Source organism: Coregonus clupeaformis, unplaced genomic scaffold (assembly GCF_020615455.1).
Source record: "Coregonus clupeaformis isolate EN_2021a unplaced genomic scaffold, ASM2061545v1 scaf4374, whole genome shotgun sequence".
Classification (NCBI taxonomy): domain Eukaryota; kingdom Metazoa; phylum Chordata; class Actinopteri; order Salmoniformes; family Salmonidae; genus Coregonus; species Coregonus clupeaformis.
The window spans coordinates 1-22382 of NW_025537828.1; the positions used below are offsets into that span (position 1 = coordinate 1).

The 22382-nt window shown below is 44.0% G+C and overlaps 5 long non-coding RNA genes across 5 annotated transcripts; all 5 read right to left on the reverse strand.

The window, feature by feature from the left end:
- Positions 1-11405: 11405 nt before the first annotated feature.
- On the reverse strand, positions 11406-12352 carry LOC123490678. Its single transcript, XR_006661003.1, has 3 exons — positions 12335-12352; positions 11568-11637; positions 11406-11480 (listed from the first exon to the last, which is right to left on the reverse strand). It is a non-coding gene; the product is annotated as an uncharacterized LOC123490678 (long non-coding RNA).
- A 1979-nt stretch (positions 12353-14331) lies between these two features.
- Positions 14332-14742, reverse strand: LOC123490679. Its single transcript, XR_006661004.1, has 3 exons — positions 14703-14742; positions 14504-14584; positions 14332-14391 (listed from the first exon to the last, which is right to left on the reverse strand). It is a non-coding gene; the product is annotated as an uncharacterized LOC123490679 (long non-coding RNA).
- LOC121563094 lies at positions 14739-15210 on the reverse strand. The gene is made up of 3 exons (XR_005999762.2): positions 15167-15210; positions 14948-15046; positions 14739-14780 (listed from the first exon to the last, which is right to left on the reverse strand). It is a non-coding gene; the product is annotated as an uncharacterized LOC121563094 (long non-coding RNA).
- A 204-nt stretch (positions 15211-15414) lies between these two features.
- LOC121563093 lies at positions 15415-16077 on the reverse strand. The gene is made up of 4 exons (XR_005999761.1): positions 16038-16077; positions 15841-15921; positions 15641-15727; positions 15415-15454 (listed from the first exon to the last, which is right to left on the reverse strand). It is a non-coding gene; the product is annotated as an uncharacterized LOC121563093 (long non-coding RNA).
- LOC123490680 lies at positions 16074-16545 on the reverse strand. Its single transcript, XR_006661005.1, has 3 exons — positions 16502-16545; positions 16283-16381; positions 16074-16115 (listed from the first exon to the last, which is right to left on the reverse strand). It is a non-coding gene; the product is annotated as an uncharacterized LOC123490680 (long non-coding RNA).
- Between the last annotated feature and the right edge of the window lie 5837 nt (positions 16546-22382).

Genomic DNA, 22382 nt, shown 5'->3' on the forward strand with positions numbered 1-22382 from the left:
AACAGGGGCACTGGAAAACCCACAAGGCACACAGGGAATATTCCCGGCGAATAAAAAATACATGGAGCTCCTACCGAGCTTCTCTCTCTCCACAATAAACAATCACAGACAAAGACAAGGGGGCAGAGGGAACACTTATACAGGTACTAATGAGGGGATATGAACCAGGTGTGTAATAAACAAGACAAAACAAATGGAATGATGAGATGAGGCGGCAGTGGCTAGAAGGAAGCCGGGTGACGACAACGCCGAAGCTTCCCGAACAAGGAGAGGGGCAGCCTCGGAGGAAGTCGTGACAGATACTGTATATTTTTGAAAGAATACTATATTTCCCTTGGACAGAGTAATGCTGAATGTAAAAAAATGGCTCAACTTACCCCACTCTCCCCCCTACACATGATGTAACATTTGTTTCACGATTGACAGATAATGTTTAAATGCAAAACACTTTATTTTGTGATGGGGCCCCTCTAGCTCCGTTTGGGAACCTTAATCCAGGCTGGACAGCAGGAACTCAACCTGTATTTCTAGATTCCGCATCAACTCCCCCGAGAGCCTCTGGGCTTTCATAGATTGACTCATTGAGGTTGAAGATGGATTGTAGCCATGCCTTCATCTGGCCCTGTTGACAACAGACACATCAGTCAACTATTATTGAGAGAGAGAGAGAGAGAGAGAGAGAGAGAGAGAGAGAGAGAGAGAGAGAGACAGACAGACAAATGTACCTTAACGAGGAGGTAGAAGTTCTCAGCAGCCTCTGTCCAGGCTCCTCCAGGAGGGTCAATCCTCATTATGACTTGCAGGAGCAGATAAAGGAAGCTACCAGGCTCCTGGGAGAAGGAACAGGGACATGAGTGAGTGTCTACAGATCTGATATGACAACAGTGTGCTATAGCATAGATAAACAACAGGAGTGTTCCATTCTTAGGGCCACTTACAGATATAGGAAGAGATGTCTTTCCTTCTAGAAGGCTTAGTAGAACGAATTCATAAAAAACATCTGCGAAGTTGATGCGGTCGATCTGAAGTCAAACAAATAGGATAATTACATAATCTTCATTGACAAGCACTTTAGAAAGTCTCATTGAGTAGATGTTAGATGAGAAGACGGTGCCTGCAGCTAACGCTCAAGCTTGCATGTAGACCTACTCCTACGAGAGCCATCTCCGAAAAGTTCTTGTGGTTATCAAGAATGAGCCAACCCGAAGAGAGGGGAAAAGGGGACTATAACAACCATTGGTGTATGAGTGTTATCTGTCTGGAAAACAACTCTCCTTAATCCAAGGTTTTTATGTGTTTTGAACGATGTTTAAACTTGAACTGGAAAATTGAAGTAGGACCAACTAATCTCTTATTAGGGGTCCAAGCATGCAGCAAAGCTGCTGGTTGTATGTGTTTTTGTTCCCATCCTTAATAGCAGGTGCAGTTTCATTTCAATCTGGGTTTTGGACAACTGGGGCTCATTCAGTAGAGCACATCTGTAACGCACTTAGTGTTATAGATAGAAATGCAATGAATAGAAAAAGAGACTGTTCTCTATCGTCACAGTTCAATTTCTCTAGGGACTCTTGTCCTTACTGAATAAGCACCATGCAACAGTCTGTCTAGTATGTGAAACCATCAGGAAAGGGCAGGACATTTTACCATTTGAATATGCCGACTGTGTCATACCAACATGCATCATGTAGATATTTTCTAGTTTCACTCTGTAAACCACCATACTTGAAGGAACATTAATGTAGTAATGAGCCTCATGCACTTGATGACAGTTATGTTGAACCAAAATGGCTACCTGTGGTTAAATTTACAAAACCATTACAATGGATTTATGCAAAAACTCAACATTGCTGTTCCACTAATGTTAGTCTTTAATCTCTAACGAAATGTGTATATTAACACATTATTATTGTATGTTATGTTAATTTAGGTTGCATATTTAAGAATGCTCAAACGTTCCTCTGGTTGGCTCTCGGATGCATTCCTGTGAATAACTCGGGCCAATCCAGAGAGAGGGTTGTCCTTGAGCAGATTATGTAAATAATGGGAGTGTTTCTCTCATTCCTCTGTCTGTTGGACTGTTTTATTTCTCCTTGTTTTGAACAGTATGAGCTCGCTTATCACAAGTCAACTTGCCTTGATTTATGTGAATTTTTTAAATATTACTTCTTTTTTTTGCAGTCTCAAACACAAGCATGTATTCAGTATTGAAGAGAGCGGTTTCCAAGAGCTACATGCTTGGATAACTTATTATCTGCTCATGTCTTATGTTTGAAAGCTAAGTCGTTGGTGGGGGCTTTTGTGTGTAGAAAAACGGACAACTTGTTGTCAGCTTCCTGCCTCCTGTTTGTCTCCGGGCCTCTAGAGGTCATCTGTGTTCCCCCTCTGCCTTAGTTCTTCCTCGTGTGTCCTTATTAGCTTGATCCAGGTCACCTGTGCCTTGTTTCACCTAGAGTATTTTAGCTGTGTTTTTTCCCCTGTTCCTCACTTGGTTTTTGAGTCCTGGCTATGTGTCTCCTGCTTTGTCCCACCGTGTCTTTCCAAGTAAGCTTTTCTAAGTTATCTTTAGTTTGTTTTTCTCCCCTCGTGGGAGTTATTTTGTTTTGCCTCCTGTTTTGTTACTCTACCTCTGTTAATATACCTCTTCTGAGAAGAACTTTTGTTGGACTATTTTTGAAGTGCAAAGAACCTTTTTTGTTACATTAAATCTACTTACCTGGAGTATTGCCTTGGGTGTTTCATTTGGGTCCAACTATACCTCCTCTGTGGCTAAGGGGTAGAACCCCCAGCTCCCCACATCTGAGACCGGAGTTCTAGCCCAGCTTGTGACAGAAAACCAAGTCAATCATGGACCCAGAAACACTCAGTTCCCAGGACCTGTTGGCGGTGATCACTCGACATGAGGCATCTTTCCAGCGCCAGGAAGCCGTTCTCAGCCGACAAGAAGAGCTGATGGCTAGTCATTCTCAACTCCTGGCCGAAATGATGAGTTCCTCCACCAGCTCTTTGAACGCCTCCCTGGTCCTCTCCCTTCCTCCAGGTCACCCCCAGTGACGACAGGCCTTCTCCAGTGGCGGAGCCCCGACTACCACCTCCCAAGCCCTTTTCTGGGGATCCAAGCTCTTGCCAGGGTTTCCTCACCCAATGCTCCCTCACCTTCGAGCTCCAACCCTCAAGTTTTCCCACAGACCGTTCCAAGATTGCCTACATCATTACCCTTCTTTCAGACAAGGCGCTCGCCTGGGCCTCTCGGTGTGGCAGTCCCAGGAGGCCTGTTGTGACTCCTACGCTGCATTTGTAGAAGAGTTCAAGCGGGTGTTCGATCATCCTGTCAGTGGGCGGGAGGCTTCCAAGCGCCTACTGTCTCTCCGTCCAGGGTCCCCAAAGCACGGCAGATTTTGCCATTGAATTCGGACCATAGCAGCAAGGAGCGGATGGAATGATGAAGCGCTGAGGGTCTGTTTTCAGGGGAGGGTTATCTGAGCCCCTTCAAGATGAGTTAGCCACCCGAGAACCAGCTGAGATCTCGAGTCCTCATAGCCTTGGCCATCCGCCTGACAATCGTCTAAGAGAGCGGAGAACGGCTCGCCGTCAGGTGTCTCAGTCCCAGGTTCCTCTGAGCAGCTCTGTTTCTCCTGTTTGGACTCCGTCATTCAGAGCTTCCCCGGCTCCTGAACTGCTCCAGGATTCCCCGGAGAGCATGCAGTTAGGCCGTTCCAGGCTTTCTCCCAACGAAAGGGAACGTCGCATGAGGGAGCGTCGGTGCCTCTACTGCGGGGTTGCCGGCCACTTCCGCTCCACTTGCCCCGAGCTTGGAAACGCCTGTCCCCGCCCAGCTACAGGAGGGTTGTGATGGGGGAAAATTAGAGCTCCTCCTACTAACGCTGTCCTAGCTTATTCCAGCCACTCTGTCCTGGGAGGGCCACCAGCATCGGGTCCAGGCTATGATCGATTCCGGTGCCGCAGGTGATTTCATGGATGTAACCTTGGCGAAGGAACTCAAGATCCCTACCCAATTACCTTCTCAACCCCAGGCAGTTACAGCCTTAGATGGCAGACCCTCTGGAACCAGGAAAGGTTACTGAGGCGACTCGAGTCCCTGCGACTTACTATCTCTCAACACCAGCAGGAGGAGACCTTCTATCTCATTGACTCTCCCGAGTATCCTAAATCCTGGGTCACCCTCTGGCTATGCAGACATAATCCCCAGATCGACTGGCCTACTGGCACCATTCTAAACTGGGGTTCCACTTGCCAACTCACCTGCATGCTTCAGAGTCCCCTCAGCCCCTAGTACCCAGTTTCAAGAGTCTGTTGACGTCTCCCGAGTCCCCAGTGTTTACCATCGGTTCAAGGCAGTGTTCAGCAAGGCCCTGGCTACTTCCTTACCACCTCATCGCACGTATGACTGTGCCATCTGATCTACTCCCTGGTTGCTGCCCTCCTAGAGGTCGGATCTTTTCCTTATCCTCCCCGAGCAAGCAGCTATGGACACCTACATTAAGGAGTCCTTGGCAGCCGGCCTCATCTGTGCCTCTACTTCCCGGCTGGGGCGGGCCTTTTTTGTTGAAAAGAAAGACGGGGGTCTTAGGCCTTGTGTTGATTACCGGGACTCAACAAGATCACGGTTCGAATCGATACCCCCCCTTCCTCTCATGGCCACTGCTTTTGAGCTGCTTCAAGGGGCTTCCATTTTTACTAAACTGGATCTCCGCAATGCTTACCATCTCGTGCGGATCCGGCAAGGGGACGAATGGAAGACGGCGTTTCAACACGCCCACGGGGCACTATGAATATCGGGTGATGCCGTTCGGGCTCACCAATGCCCCGCAGTATTCCAAGCCCTGATTAATGATGTTCTCCGGGATATGCTTAATCTGTTCGTCTTCGTGTACCTGGACGATATCCTCATCTTCTCGAGGTCACTGAAGGAGCATGAGGGGCATGTTAGCAGGGTTCTCCAGAGGCTCCTTGACAATCACCTCTACGTTAAACCTGAGAAGTGTGAGTTTCATGTTTCTCAGACTCAGTTTCTCGGGTTTATTGTCACTCCCGGCCACCTAGAGATGGATCCCAAGAAGGTCAAAGCGGTCACAGCTGGCCCACACCTGCCACGGTCAAGGAGGTTCAACGGGTTCATTGGCTTCTCTAACTTCTATCGGAAGTTCATTAAGAATTTCAGCTCTGTGGTAGCCCCTTTGACGACGCTTACCAAGGGAGGAGGGACCAAGATTCACTGGGGTCCGGAAGCAGCAGGGGCCTTCGAGGATCTCAAGCGCCGCTTCACTTCTGCTCCGATTCTGGTGATCCCTGACCCAGAAAGACCTTTCGTGGTGGAGGTGGACGCCTCAGAGGTGGGGGGTGGGAGCCGTCCTGTCACAGAGGGGTGAGGATGGGAGATTACACCCTTGTGCCTTCATGTCTCGCCGCCTGTCTGAGGCCGAGCGCAACTACCACGTGGGGGATCGAGAGTTGCTTGCGGTTAAGCTGGCCTTGGAAGAGTGGCGCCATTGGCTTGAGGGGGCTCAGCATCCTTTCCAGGTTCTCACAGACCACAAGAACCTGGAATATCTCCAACAGGCTAAGCGGATGAACCCTCGGCAAGCACGATGGTCCCTTTTCTTTAATCGATTCCAGTTCCTCCCGTCTTACCGACCTGGCACCAAGAACGTCAAGCCGGATGCCCTGTCTCGAGCCTATTCTCCCGAGGTACAAGAGAAGCCCTTGGCATCGATTATTCCGAGGTCTAGATCGCCGCACCTCTTCAGTGGGAACTTGAAAGAGGGGTACGGAGGCCCTTGTCCATGAGCCCGATCCAGGCGGTGGTCCTGCCGGTCGCCTGTACGTTCCTCTCTGTTCGGGCCCGCGTCTTGCAGTGGGGTCATGAGTCGCCCTTGACATGCCATCCAGGCAGTGCTCGACACTGGAATTCCTCCGACGGGCGGTTTTGGTGGCCGTCCATCAAGAAGGACGTGCAGGTCTATGTTGAGGCCTGCCCTGTGTGCAACCAGGGAAAGTCGACACGCCAGCGACCCCAGGGACTGCTCCATCCCTTACCTGTTCCTCGAAGGCCATGGTCACACCTTTCTCTGGACTTTGTTACGGGACTTCCTCCATCCCAGGGCAACACCGTCATCCTAGTGGTGGTAGACCGGTTCTCTAAGGCTGCCCGGTTTATTCCCCTGCCCAAGCTGCCCTCGGCTAAGGAGACTGCTGAGCTCCTCATGAACCATGTCTTCCGGATATTTGGTATTCCCCCTGGACGTGGTCTCCGACCGAGGTCCCCAATTCTCGTCCCGGTTTTGGGGGGCCTTCTGCAGGCTTATTGGGGCCACAGCCAGCCTATCGTCCGGGTTCCATCCAGAGTCTAATGGCCAAACGGAACGGATTAATCAGGATCTGGAGACCATCCTGCGGTGTATGGCGGCCAGTAATCCCACGTCTTGGGCCACCTATATCATTTGGGCTGAATATGCCCACAACACCCTGCAGTCCTCAGCCACCGGATTGTCCCCCTTCGAATGCCAGTTCGGTTACACCCCTCCATTATTTCCAGAGGAAGAGGTGCAAGTTGGTGTTCCCTCGGCCCAGCGCTTTGTCCAACGCTGTAGGCGGACCTGGAAGAAGGCCAGGCGTACCTCCTTCGGACCTCCCAGAGATACCAAAGTCAGGCTAATCGCCGCCGCGGACGGCCCCTAGTTTCCGAGCTGGTCAGAGAGTTTGGTTGGCCACTAAGAACCTGCCCCTCCGGGTCGAATCCAAGAAGCTTTCCCAGAAATACATCGGCCCTTTCCACATAGCAAGAAAGGTTAACCCTGTTTCGTATCGTTTGGTTCCCTCGCTCCCTTAGAATTAACCCCACTTTCCATGTTTCACTACTTAAACCTGTCTTGTCTTCTCCTTTTGCCCCACGTAGAACCCCCCGCCACCTCCCAGGATCATTGACGGCCAGCCAGCCTACACAGTCCGCCGGATACTGGACTCCCCGGAGGGTCCAGAACCTCTGCAGTATCTGGTGGACTGGGAGGGCTACGGCCAGAGGAGCGCTCCTGGGTTCCAGCCAAGGACATCCTGGACCCAGGTTTGATCCGAGAGTTTCGCACCCTGAGGCCAGGGTGTTCTGGAAGGAACGTCAGGAGTCGTTCCTAGAGGAGGGGGTCCTGTCAGCTTCCTGCCTCCTGTTTGTCTCCCGGGCCTCTAGAGGTCATCTGTGTTCCCCTCTGCCTTAGTTCTTCCTCGTGTGTCCTTATTAGCTTGATCCAGGTCACCTGTGCCTTGTTTCACCTAGAGTATTTTAGCTGTGTTTTTTTCCCCTGTTCCTCACTTGGTTTTTGAGTCCTGGCTATGTGTCTCCTGCTTTGTCCCACCGTGTCTTTCCAAGTAAGCTTTTCTAAGTTATCTTTAGTTTGTTTTTCTCCCCTCGTGGAGTTATTTTGTTTTGCCTCCTGTTTTGTTACTCTACCTCTGTTAATATACCTCTTTCTGAGAATAACTTTTGTTGGACTATTTTTGAAGTGCAAAGAACCTTTTTTGTTACATTAAATCTACTTACCTGGGAGTATTGCCTTGGGTGTTTCATTTGGGTCCAACTATACCTCCTCTGTGGCTAAGGGGTAGAACCCCAGCTCCCCCACATCTGAGACCGGAGTTCTAGCCCAGCTTGTGACACTTGTCTCTCCAAAATGCAGTCATTCCTGTGAGCAAACAGATGCCTTGATGTACGGGAGGTACAACTTTTTATCAATGCAACAGTTGGGACAAGGGTGTACAGGTCATGTACCCAGGAAGTGCTTTTATCAGTTTAACACTCCTGCTTACTTTTCTCTAAATACTACTTCATTGCCTTTCCCTTCATTCATTCCAACCCAAACATTATTCTGTAAGATTATATAAATAACTAAAGTGCATTTATCTTTGCTGGAGCGGGTTCTGTCAGTCAAACCTGGGTGTTGATTTTGATGTCTCCCCATTCAGAACCATGGAGAAGCAGAATTGTTGTCTTCGTCCAGTGTCACACCAGATAAATGCTTGTCCATTCAGATGGCCCTGAGGCCAAGGGGTATATTCAGTGCAGAACAATGTTCAGACTGCTCCAGATAGAAATGTATTGTATAGATCACACTTGTTTCAAATCGAAAGTGATGTCTGCTCTATATGTATGATTTTTGCCTTCAAAGTTCTGAACATTGTGCCTTCCCTGAAAGAGACATGGTTTTAGACGGAATTGGTTCACACCAAGCAAAGCATTTATTCCAGTAAATTAACTATGGTTGATATGGAGTGCCTTGACCTTGATACTAAAGACATTTAGAATGTACAGGGGAAGAAATATTGTCCACTTTACATTGTATCAAAACACTAACACTTAAGAAGCGTTCTAATTCTGTTTCACTTTTCATTCACGTGGTACAGAGACTGACCTTTTATCATGTCGAGACTAAATGCATGACTCATTCAATAAATCGGAAATTGTTTCGTTTTTTTACTTTTCTTGGTTTTTAACATTTTGATAAATATGACATATATAGACATTCATTCAGACTAGTAGTTTGTGTTGCAGTAGATTTATACAGTTTCCCATAAAGGATAGACTAGCCTCGACTATTGTTAGTTCAGCAGTTTAATATGGAATGACGCTCAACGTGCTATGGTCAGGCTATTGTAATCAACTGGCGATTTTAAATAAATATTATGAATACTAATAATTTGCAGCGCTGATGCCACTATGGCTGTGTTGAGACGGGCAGCCCAATTCTAGTATTTTCACTAGTTGGTCTTTTGACTGATCAGCTCTGATGTGATTGGTCAAAAGACCAATTAGTGAAAAAATATCAGAATTGGGCTGCCTGTGTGAATGCAGCCAATAACTTCTAATGCTAGGTTATAGCTACTTTGTCTGGGCATGGACTCTACAAGGTGTCGAAAGCGTTCCACAGGGATGCTGGCCCATGTTGACTCCAATGCGTCCCACAGTTGTCTCAAGTTGGCTGGATGTCCTTGGGCCATTCTTGATACACACGGGAAACAGTTGAGGGTGAACAACCCAGCAGCGTTGCAGTCCTTGACACACTCAAACCGCATGTGCCTGGCACCTACTACTAGGGGGTGTAACGATTCGTTTTAACAACGATTCGATTTTATCACGATTCGTGGTTGTCGATACGATTCAAGGGACGATATTGGTTCATTTAGAACGACACGATCCGAAACGATTCAGTGACTTGAAATCGATTCAGTAACCTTTTAGCCAAAAATTCAACCAGTGTGACTGAAATAAATACCTGGATACTGGACAGTGCAGGTGAAGTTTCCTAGATTCCTGTTTCTTGTAAGGACCGCAATGGTGGCTTGATAATTTCTCGCTCGTCGGCTTCTCCTCTGTCATCCACCATGCTATGCTTTGTTGTCTTGGCGCCTTTGCGCTGCTGCTGGCGCGATGACGTCACGGATAGGCAGAGTGAATCGAGTAATGTTTAAAGCCTTTATCATTAAAAGTGCTAAGAAAAAACATCCATATAAAGTCTGACGTGCTTAAATCCAATGGGTTATTTCCCAGTATCGATACAATCGATTTATTACATTTTAAAACGATGTTAGATCGATATATGTTGTCCAAAAGGCCAACTGCCGAGCACAGATCGATGTAGTTGGATCATAGGAATATAAATCGATACATCGATGTAGTAGATGGATCGTTACACCCCTAGTAAAAACACTCCAGTGCGCAAAACAGGGGCACTGGAAAATACAAGGCACACAGGGAATATTCCCGGCGATACAAAATACATGGAGCTCCACCGAGCTTCTCTCTCCCTCCACAATAAACAATCACACACAAAGACAAGGGGGCAGAGGGAACACTTATACAGGTACTAATGAGGGGGATATGAACCAGGTGTGTGTAATAAACAAGACAAAACAAATGGAATGATGAGATGAGGAGCGGCAGTGGCTAGAAGGCCGGTGACGACAAACGCCGAAGCCTGCCCGAACAAGGAGAGGGGCAGCCTCGGAGGAAGTCGTGACAGATACTGTATATTTTGAAAGAATACTATATTTCCCTTGACAGAGTAATGCTGAATGTAAAAAATGGCTCAACTTACCCCACTCTCCCCTACACATGATGTAACATTTGTTTACGATTGACAGATAATGTTTGAATGCAAAACACTTTATTTTGTGATGGGGCCCTCAGCTCAGTTTGGGAACCTTAATCCAGGCTGGACAGCAGGAACTCAACCTGTATTTCTAGATTCCGCATCACCTCCCCGAGAGCCTCTCTGGGCTTTCATAGATTGACTCATTGAGGTTGAAGATGGATTGTAGCCATGCCTTCATCTGGTCCTGTTGACAACAGACACATCATCAACTATTATTGAGAGAGAGAGAGAGAGAGAGAGAGAGAGAGAGAGAGAGACAAATGTACCTTAACGAGGAGGTAGAAGTTCTCAGCAGCCTCTGTCCAGGCTCCTCCAGGAGGGTCAATCCTCATTATGACTTGCAGGAGCAGATAAAGGAAGCTACCAGGCTCCTGGAGAAGGAACAGGGGACATGAGTGAGTGTCTACAGATCTGATATGACAACAGTGTGTATAGCATAGATAAACAACAGGATGTTCCATTCTTAGGGCCACTTACAGATATAGGAAGAGATGTCTTTCCTTCTAGAAGGCTTAGTAGAACGAATTCATAAAAAACATCTGCGAAGTTGATGCGGTCGATCTGAAGTCAAACAAATAGGATAATTACATAATCTTCATTGACAAGCACTTTAGAAAGTCTCATTGAGTAGATGTTAGATGAGAAGACGGTGCCTGCAGCTAACGCTCAAGCTTGCATGTAGACCTACTCCTACGAGAGCCATCTCCTGCTCTAGTCGCTCCCTGTTTGCTGGCTCATTAATGAAGTTCACCAGTAGGTCGTAGGCCTGCTGAAACTGCCTCACATCCTCAAAACAAAACAATCATAAAATTCCTTAAAACTTAGATCATAAACTCAAAGATTCAGGTCTGTAATTCAAAGGGCCTCCGATTGTTTGGCTAGTATGACGTTGAAACTTTTCAACTAAACCCTATGAATCACTGTTGCCTAAAGGTAACCCACTGTGCAAGAACTGGTTGAATCAATGTTGTATCAATAAAAAATGTCAATGTGATGATGTTGAATCAAAGTGGGAAACTGATTGGATTTGAAAGAAGTCATCAACGTAAGGGAATTTCGTCTTTTAACCTAAATCCAATTACGTTAATTTTTGGGGGGATTTCACATTGAATTCACATTAGTTGACAACTCAACCAAATGTAAATCAAAACGAGACGTTGAAATGACATCTGTGCCCAGTGGGAACTATATATCTGGTCTGATGAACGTTGCACAATTATGTAATTGGTTACCTGCTGGTTGAGCTCGGGATAGTCCACTCAACACCATCCTCCCAGCGTGGGTGAGGTAATTGAGGGAGGTACTGTCTGAGGATGTCAGAGCCTGTGAGAACAAGACAGTACATTTACAAATAGTCCAGAAATGTTCATGAAGTGAAATACAAAAGGTGCTAAATTCACATTTTCTCACCTCCATAGCACGTCTGATAGCGGCCAGCCTCAGAGAGAAGTTGGTTGTCCCTTGGTTTTCAAAGTAACGCCTGTAAATAGAAATGTTCAATAACAAATGTTCAACCTAAGAAGCTAAAACATCAGTGCCATGAAATTAAGAAATAATTTTATGTTAGCCTATATTATAACTGCAGGATTCAGAAAGACCATACCAATGTAGGATCTTAATTTGATCACTCTTTTGTTGCTGAGAATTTTCCTGCACGGCAGGAAATGCAAACTTGTAGCGTATTTGGAATTTTCAAGTTTGTAATTTCCACTTTGAAATTTTAGACTCGATTTGCCCTAACGAAAAATGTATCCTGTTGCTGCAGGATTATTTTCCTGCTGTAGCAAACTGTCTCAAATTAAGATCCTACATCTGTATAACTACAATATTGGGCAGATTATTTCAAAGCAAAGGTTTTTACTATAGATGAACACATGAAAGCGAACCCACCGCAACTGGGGGCACATCTGCAGCATTATTTTGCTCCTCCACAAACTCCTCCTCAAACTCCTAAAACAGACATCACATTAACTTAAACTCTACTAAACTGCATTTCACCTGCAACATCAACTGAAGCAGACAAAACATTCAGTGACATCATAACAATACTTTCATCTTGACCTAACAACTTGACCCTTGACAGACAACACAAACCTATCGATACCAAAACAATGACACACACCTGTACACACAAGTACAAATGAAATAAGAATTATTGACTGTAGAAAGAGTTTTACCTGAGGAGTGCTGTCAGGGTCTGGTCCTGGTCCTGGGTGGAGTGGTAAGGTGGAGGGGGACTGGGAGGGGAATCGGAAGGGAAAGGGGGAGGCGGAGAATTCTGGGGGACTGGTGAGAGGAGCCAGAGGACGGCTCATGAGGGGTGGTGATGATGTCAGAGGTGGAGAACTGATATGCCATCATCTCATCCCCCCTCTCCTGGTACCCCTCCACTGTGGTGGAGATATCCACCTGCTGTTTAACACACAACATGTGACACTGTCAGCCCAACACTGAAAACCACCATATTGAAAACCCCTCAACCAAACACTGAAATAAATCATAACACAGAGAAACAACGGGGTGTACCTGGGCATCCTCATAATAGGTGAACTCAGACCTCCTCTTGACAAGGCCGGACATGAGTCCATGGATCCTTCTACCAAGGAACTAAAAATGAGGCAAGAGATTAGAACGTGTAATTTCATTTTCTGTCAACATGTATTTATTCAAATAGGTAAATGGACATTTGCCACTTTACATTTTTTCTGTGAAAAATTGCCTGACTGTACCTTAATACCAATCAGCTTCTTGTTGGTGAGGACCACCTGGACGAGACCCTTTAAAAGAGACAGAGAAACATTACATTTCATCCAGGAAATATAAGTAGACCTATAGCATGTGCGTCATTTGACACAAATCAGGTGCATTTGAGACGAAAGACCAGTTGAGAATCTCTCACCCATGGGTCCAGGATTTTTTCCTGGATGACTCTGCTCCACCACAGCTGCTTCTCCACTCCCCTCACAATGCACAGGTGATGCATGTCCTCTTCATTTTGCTATAAAGAAGAAACTCCTTCAGTCTCCAGACCTCTCTCTATATGTTAGCTGTAGATGTCTATAACATTTGGCAGGCGATTTCAGTTCTGAGTATAATCCCTGGCAGTGATATAGAGCCCACATGATGTTCGTACGACAAGTTTCCCCTAGGTTTCAATTAGGGACAGACATACAAAAGAAAACCCAGAGACAATTGGGAGCTCAAATACACAGGTGTGTTCATAAATGTTAAGAATATGTCTGAAGTACCTGCACTCGTCCATAATGGATATTCCAGTAATGGAAATGAAACGAACCCCAGTTCCCAACCAGCTGCAACTTCTCATAGGGAAAACCAGAGTCTTCCCTATTTGGCTGAAAAACCAAAGACATCCCCTAATTATAGAGATTGCTCTGTGATTAATAAGACACACAATTGTGGAGATAGAGGACATGGTAATGTGTACTATTACTAATCAGCTATGACTGTCTAATAATGTGATTGACTACCTGTGAATGGCTATCTGAAGGTGCTGACAGTTCGTCAAGCACTAGCCTCCCAGCTTCAGTGAGGTGAATGGTAGGCTCCTCAATAACCAATTTGGAAGTCTGTGAAAAAAAGGGAACAGGGTAAAGTAAATTCTCCCTATAAGATCAGATGAGCTTTGGTTAATAATGTGTTTGGTTACCTGTGTGTTTAACACTGCAAGCTCTGTTACCAGCATTCTCCCAGCACGAGTGAGGTAGTAGACTGGTTTGGCCTTGGAGAAGACAGGCTATGAAGACAAGGGAATATGTTTTTTCATTATGTGGTTTTATAGAAAACGAGTGACTTGATGTTAATCTTTAATATCCTCTAAAGACCAGAGAGTATCAGAATGGATAGACTCACAAAGATAGGAACACACAAGGGTCCAGACCAAGGGATTAAAGCCAGACAGGACCGGTGCCCAACCTCCTCATCCACATACTAAGGAACAAGACAGGATTAAATTAAGAGTCAGTTTGAATGATAGACAGGTAGCCTATAGGACTGACAGACTGGAATAGGGAGGATCGCAAGAGGAGGCCACTGCTTGATAGATTCTAAGACAATTGGCAGTTGAAATACACATGTCTGTGTTCAAAGGTTAAGGAAACATCTGAGGTACCTGCCTATGAATGGTTACCTGTTCATTTTGAGAGGACAGTTCCTCCCAAACCATCCTCCTAGCAGGAGTGAAACTGATGATAATGGGCTGCTCCATTGTGAAAATCTGAGAAAATGAGGGAACAGCTTTAAAGATATCAAAGATTCTACTAGTGGATACTGAAGGTAATTATCCCTATTAGATCAGATGAGTAATGGTTAATAATCTGAATGGTTACCTGTGTGTTTAACATTGCCATCTCTCTCACCAGCATCCTCCCAGCGTGGGTAAGATAATAAATTGGCTGCAGTTTGACAGGCTATAAAAAAAGGGAATATGTTTACAGAAATGTATTTCCAGAAGTTTCTTTTAGAAAAAGTTATGTTTATGTTTAAGCCCCCCTAAAGACCAGAGAGTATCAGAATGGATGGACTTACAGCGTTTGAAACCCACAGAGGTCCAGACCAAGGGATTAAAGCCAGACAGGGCTGCTGCCGAACCTCCTCATCCACGTACTAAGGAACAAGACAGGATCAATTTAAGAGTCAGTTTGAATGATAGACTGGTACTGTATAGGAGTAAAATATTGGCATAGGGAAGATTGCAAGAGGAGGCCACTGCAATGATAATAGTTGAAATACACAGGTCTGAGATATAAATGTTAAGAACATGTCTGAAGTACCTGCAGATGAATGGCTACCTCTTCAAGCTGAGAGGACAGTTCATCCAATACCATCATGCCAGCACGAGAGATGGAAATGTGCTGCTCAATCTTGCAAATCTGTAAGAAAATGAGGGAACAGTTTTAAGGGCATCAAAGTATCCCACTACCATAGTAGATACTGAAGGTAATCCTGCCAATTAGATAAAATGAGCTTTGTCCAATAATCTGCATGGTTACCTGTGTGTTTAACACTGCCAGCTCTCTCACCAGCATCCGTCCAGCATGGGTAAGGTAATAAGTTGGCTGCAGTGTTACAGACTATTACAAAAATAGGGAATATGTTTACAGAAATGTATTTTCATATTGTTCTACAGAAAGCATCATGTTTATGTTTAAGTTACATAAACCAGTCTAAAGACCAAAGAGTATCAGAATGGATGGACTTACAGAGCTGGGAACCCACAGAGGACCAGACCAAGGGATTAAAGCCAGACAGGTCCGCTGCCCAACCTCCTCATCCACATACTAAGGAACAAGACAGGATCAAATTAAAAGTCAGTTTGAATGATAGACAGGTAGCCTATAGGTCTGACAGACTGCTATAGGGAGGATCACAAGAGGAGGCTACTGCATGATAGATTCTGAGACACTACACAGGTCTGTGTTGAAAGGTTAAAGAAACATCTGAGGTCCCTGCCTATGAATGGTTACCTGTTCATTTTGAGAGGACAGTTCCTCCCATACCATCCTCCTAGCAGGAGTGAAACTGATGATAATGGGCTGCTCCATTGTGAAAATCTGAGAAAATGAGGGAACAGCTTTAAAGATATCAAAGTATTCTACTAGTGGATACTGAAGGTAATTATCCCTATTAGATCAGATAAGTAATGGTTAATAATCTGAATGGTTACCTGTGTGTTTAACATTGCCATCTCTCTCACCAGCATCCTCCCAGCGTGGGTAAGATAATAAATTGGCTGCAGTTTGACAGGCTATAAAAAAGGGAATATGTTTACAGAAATGTATTTCCAGAAGTTTCTTTTAGAAAAAGTTATGTTTATGTTTAAGCCCCCTAAAGACCAGAGAGTATCAGAATGGATGGACTTACAGCGTTTGAAACCCACAGAGGTCCAGACCAAGGGATTAAAGCCAGACAGGGCTGCTGCCGAACCTCCTCATCCACGTACTAAGGAACAAGACAGGATCAATTTAAGAGTCAGTTTGAATGATAGACTGGTACTGTATAGGAGTAAAATATTGGCATAGGGAAGATTGCAAGAGGAGGCCACTGCAATGATAATAGTTGAAATACACAGGTCTGAGATATAAATGTTAAGAACATGTCTGAAGTACCTGCAGATGAATGGCTACCTCTTCAAGCTGAGAGGACAGTTCATCCAATACCATCATGCCAGCACGAGAGATGAAAATGTGCTGCTCAATCTTGCAAATCTGTAAGAAAATGAGGGAACAGTTTTAAGGGCATCAAAGTATCCCACTACCATAGTAGATACTGAAGGTAATCCTGCCAATTAGATAAAATGAGCTTTGTCCAATAATCTGCATGGTTACCTGTGTGTTTAACACTGCCAGCTCTCTCACCAGCATCCGTCCAGCATGGGTAAGGTAATAAGTTGGCTGCAGTGTTACAGACTATTACAAAAATAGGGAATATGTTTACAGAAATGTATTTTCATATTGTTCTACAGAAAGCATCATGTTTATGTTTAAGTTACATAAACCAGTCTAAAGACCAAAGAGTATCAGAATGGATGGACTTACAGAGCTGGGAACCCACAGAGGACCAGACCAAGGGATTAAAGCCAGACAGGTCCGCTGCCCAACCTCCTCATCCACATACTAAGGAACAAGACAGGATCAAATTAAAAGTCAGTTTGAATGATAGACAGGTAGCCTATAGGTCTGACAGACTGCTATAGGGAGGATCACAAGAGGAGGCTACTGCATGATAGATTCTGAGACACTACACAGGTCTGTGTTGAAAGGTTAAGGAAACATCTGAGGTACCTGCATATGAATGGCTACCTGTTCATTTTGAGAGGACAGTTCATTCCATACCATCCTCCTAGCTATCTGTGAGAAAATGAGGGAACAAACATCAAAGTATTTCACTACCGTAGTGGATACTGAAGGTAATCCTGCCTATTAGATCAGATGAGCTTTGTCCAATAATCTGCATGGTTACCTGCGTGTTTAACACTGCCAGCTCTCTCAGCAGCATCCTCCCAGCATGGGTAAGGTAATATGTTGGCTGCAGTTATAAAAAATAGGGAATATGTTTACAGAAATGTATTTCCATATTGTTCTTCAGAAAACGTCATGTTTATGTTTAAAGTACATAAACCAGTTTTAAGACCAGAGAGAAGACCAAAGAGTATCAGAATGGATGGACTTACAGAGCTGGGAACCCACAGAGGTCCAGACCAAGGGATTAAAGCCAGACAGGGCCGGTGCCCAACCTCCTCAACCACATACTAAGGAAGAAAATCAGGATCAATTTATGAGTCAGTAAAATGACAGTTTGAATGACAGATTGTTATTGAACCAATCCTGCTAATGAAGCAGTATTGTTATAGCCTGGGTGCCAGTCTGTTTCAGCTCTCTGTCCACTCCTTATGGGATTGTGATGCCAATATCATATTGCCACGATGGAATTGGCAAGAGAGCAGAAAGACTGGCACCCAAGCTATTGATAGGCCTGCAGCATTCTTACCTGAACAAGGACTGGGTCCTCCTGGTCCAGGGTGGGCTCATTATCTTTATGAAAAACAATAAAGGATTGTTTTCTCTAAGTTTAAGAAATACTAGCTACAAGACACCAGACATCTGTCCATGTAGTTAGGCTGATCATATATTTACTTGTGTTTTATATTGTATGACATCAAATGTATTTATGTGTCTGCATAATGTACCAACATGTTCAATTAAACCTAAAGCAAAGGTTTGGTTTCAAAGGAGCAAGTTTGTTTGTTGTTGTTAATCTAGGGCTACACTGTAAAAAATGTCATCACCATGATTGCTACCTAAATGACACCCTATTCCCTATTTAGCGCACTACTTTTGACCAGCGCCTTTTAACCATAGAACTATGGGTCCTGGTCAAAATAAGAAATAGGGTATTGGGTGGCATTTGGGACTATTACTATTTAGACATTGTCAAATATGTAAACTTACCCTCCTCAACCGTGACAACACGGTCCACGCTCTCCACGGTGGCCAGTGCATCCTCACCGATACCGTAATATTTGCTATAAAAGTAGACTGCCGAACCGGACGCAAACAACAGGCCAGCTGCACTCAGAAGCGGCCTCTCGCGGAGGAATCTCAGCGGGGTCGCTGTCAACAAACGACTGAACATAGACCTACTCATTATCGCTCTACATACTGCAGTGATTTTGACTGAGTTCAAAACCATCTGACAATTCTTTCTTAGAATTACAGGGTTTTATGGGGACCATTAATACGTCAAATTCTTCCATAAGTCATGGTTGGCTATGTCACAATGGGACAAACATGTTTATCAAACTGATTAAAAAACACTCAACAGTGACATCAATTAAATTGAATTTTGAGCATGATTTGGGAGTTTATACAATTGTAAACTATGAAACCATTGTTTAGAGAACAGTAAGAGTATAACCATTTAGAAAATACTGTATCAATGGCTCTGAGTAGGAGTCGAAGGGACAGCGTCACAATGCGCTCGCCATGGTTCTGAAAAAGAACGTTGCTGCGTTCATCAGCTCTGTGATGTTCTAGGCGGAGACACTCACTGAACCACTCACTTTCACGTTCAAGGTGTCAAAGCGTTCAACCAACATGCATTGGACTAAAACATCATTCAAATAGTTACTAAAAAGCCTACAGATATGTTTTACATTATTATTTTAAATCTCCTGCATAAATCAGCTGAGATAGCCTACTCTTCTCATCTCTTCGCCCTCCTGCCCTGGTGGTTATATCTGAGCGTTTTGATAACTGATTGATAATTTGGATTATTCATATCCAAAGTGAAATGCTGATTGTGTCTTATTTATAATGTAGGCCTAGTAGCCCACGTTTCATGACATAACCCTAATCCTAAAATAGACTAAAATTGAAACCCTGGGCGAGCACACAAGCTCTGGCTGTACAGCCGGCAACAATAATACATCCAAAGAGGGTGGCTGTTGAGGAAAACCAGTACACCAACACAAATCGTCATTAGGAGATAAAAGTAATCAGAGGCTAAAAGAAAATGGCAGACAATAGAAATCGAATGCGTATGTTACGGCTGGTTAGAGTTTTAATTACGAAGGACTCCCACAAATCTATTGTCTCTCTAAAAAACTGTAGGCTGCATATTGGTGGTCAAAGTGGTCGAAACGGTGTAGTGATCCTCGCTAATACAGTGAGCCACATTACAATTCTGACCAAGTGGGTTAAATCTATTTGGAGCGATGCGTAGGGTGTGTGCCTTTCACGCATGTAACCTGGGTTCGCTTCCCGCCCTTGTTTGCTACACTATTTTAGGAAAGGGACATCTTCATGACCAACAATCTTACTCTAAAAACGTTTGTGAAAAAAGTTTGGTCAGTCTGTGAAAGTTAGAAAAGGTTGGTTAGTCTGTGAAAGTTAGAAACTTCCAGCAGGAATTGACAGTCATCAGTCAAGGTGGTTGGATTATATAGCTACAGTGGTGCTATGGTTCCAAAAGTGCTGGTGATAAAATTAACATTACTGGCATACACATTTCAAAACAAAAGCCTATGATCAGGTATGGAGTTTTGGAAATGTTGTTAAACCCAACAGTCTATACTCTATAGCACAAAGTGTGATGTCCCCGATGATAAAATTGCATGTTACTCTAATTGTGAGATGTGTTACAGTTTACAATAGGCTACTTGGGTCTACTATACCTTCATCCTTTATTAAAGCATTCGGTTGCTAGCATTATCTCCACAAGCAAGGGTATCCTGGGGAAAGACAAATCTTCTCCTCCCAGTAGACTAACTGAATCAAAGCCTCTAACATTACTCCTAGATAGCCATGTAAACACGAACCTCAGTGGCAGAGCTAAAGCTCATCTGAGATCTTGCATAGGCTGCTGTTTACCATAATCAGGATATTTTTTACAAACCTTGGCGATACTTTCTTTGTTCTCGATTCGGAAGAAACTTGTCTCTTATGAACATCTGTGTGCAGTTGCAGGTGGAACTCCAAAAAACAGAGAATATTCAGAAAAATATTAAATCCACTTTTTGTATTGAGCGATAAATACCTCTTGCATATGTGTAGATCTTTCTTTTGGTCGCACTGTGGGAAGTGCTGTCATTAAGGCTACTTCTACAAGCGGCCGTAGCCGCTTCGCATGAGAAACGACTAGTTACTGCAACGGTGTTGGGAAATGTGAGATGTGCACAGCTAAAATGCCGAGGACTGTGCAAAAGGTGGATTTAATATATTTTTTGTCGAATTTTCTCTAGTTTTTGGAGTATGCTACCTGTAACTGCACACAGACGTTTATAAGAGACACATTTCTTCCTAGGTTAGGGGTCTATAATTGTAAAATAAATGTGTTTGATTGAATAACTAGCCTAATCTAACTATCGTGGTCATACATCTGGACTCTTCATCATCATCATCAACACTTTGAATTACTAAGGAATATTCCTATAGCAACTGGTTGCTAGGGAAACGAGACACTAGCATTATCCTCTTGTTGTGAGACTGAGAGGGAGGATTGGCCCTTTTCACGATGACGTCATCTAACTTCCGCCTTTCCGGCGTAGCAGGTTAATTTCACTTCGTCACCCGTAACCTGAGACTTCTCTTCGAGGTACGTTTAAGTTAAATTAGTAAAGTTAAGAGTAATAATGTTTACGTATATGCAATGGTTTGTAACTTGCTAACGTTATTGTTAATTCATAATTGTTCACTGCCTTAGTTACTTAAAAGTGGGCTAACGTTAGCTAACTAACAACTTAGTACCAGATAACCGATTAACGTTAAAGGTAGCTACATTGCTGCCTGGCTGTAATGTAACAAGTTTACTTAGCTAGCTATCTAACCCTTTGTTAGGCAGTTAGTTTATTCATGAATGTATAGTAACTCACCTATTCAAATACTGTTGTGCATGATAGCTAGTGTGTTAAATATTGATTCCTGGTCAAAGCTGAATGTTAATTTAGTGTTTCTTTCTCCGGTGTCTGTATCGCAACAGTATCCCATCCAACTACCGAAGCATGGCACAATCTTCGAGAAGATGCTATTGCAGTGTACCATTTTGTTCAAACAACAAACAGAAATTCCCCGCATGTCTTCCCGTAAAATCTCCCTCAGCACAGCAGGGAGGACACTCTTAAGACCCAGGCCATCGCCCGGCTGAGGATTTTAGTCGAGAGGGCCATACGGGAGGGTGAAAGGAGTACCATCTGGTATGAGCTTGCTCTTTCCACAGTGGGTTCAGTGAATCAGCTGTGGGCCATCTGCTGCCTCATGTCGAACTATCAGGACTCTCTTGACATTAAAGGAGACAAACCAGTCTGATGTTTTTGTCAACTGGAAGTTGTACTATTTCTGAGTAAGCTAGATGGGCTGTAAATAGAAGTACTTTTATATTACTGTATTGTAGTGTACAAAAAATGTAAATATGGAATTAATTTGTTGGTAATTAATTGATCTAATGTTATACTGTATGTTTTTGTTAAGGGTAATAACTTTTTCATAGCTATTAATGAACCTAATGTGATATATTGTAAAAATATCCAACTATTAACCATGTTATGTGCTTATGTGTCATGGCACTGTATGGAACTATTAAATATATGTTTGCAAAGCAACTGCTTCAATCCTTTTTGATTTTGGTAAGAGCATTTACAACATCGCAATCCTTTTCAAAATTTATATTTCAATACATAGATATACAGTATATAACACAATTAAGTTCATTTGCAGTTAAAGAAAAACATGTCGACATTTTTACATCACAATCCTTTTCAAAATGTGTGTTTCAGTTCATAGGAGATATACAGTAATGCGAAGTTAATTTGCAGTTAAAGAAAAAAATGTCAAAGGTTCACCTTCCACATTTACCTTAACACTATTTACACATAAAATTCTGCCTTATGTTTTATAACTTAAGACATCCATGTAGATGTTATAATAGAAATGATCAAGCTTCTGTCGCATTGAGTGGATAATCTCCTCATCCCTAAAAGATTCTCTCAACTGTGAAGTCAGTGCGGTATCTGTAATGAAGTCACACCACTGAAGTTCGCTTAAGGCGAGTTGGCCTTGAACCTGATAGTAGATTTGTGGTCTTCTAAGGCAGGCCGGCCTTTAACTGCGATCAGGTGTTTAATTTTGGGTAACATTTTCAACATCGCAACTCTTAACCTCAGCAAGACCAAATGGTGGTGCTTCTGTTGGGCAGAAGACTTTAGCATCCGGG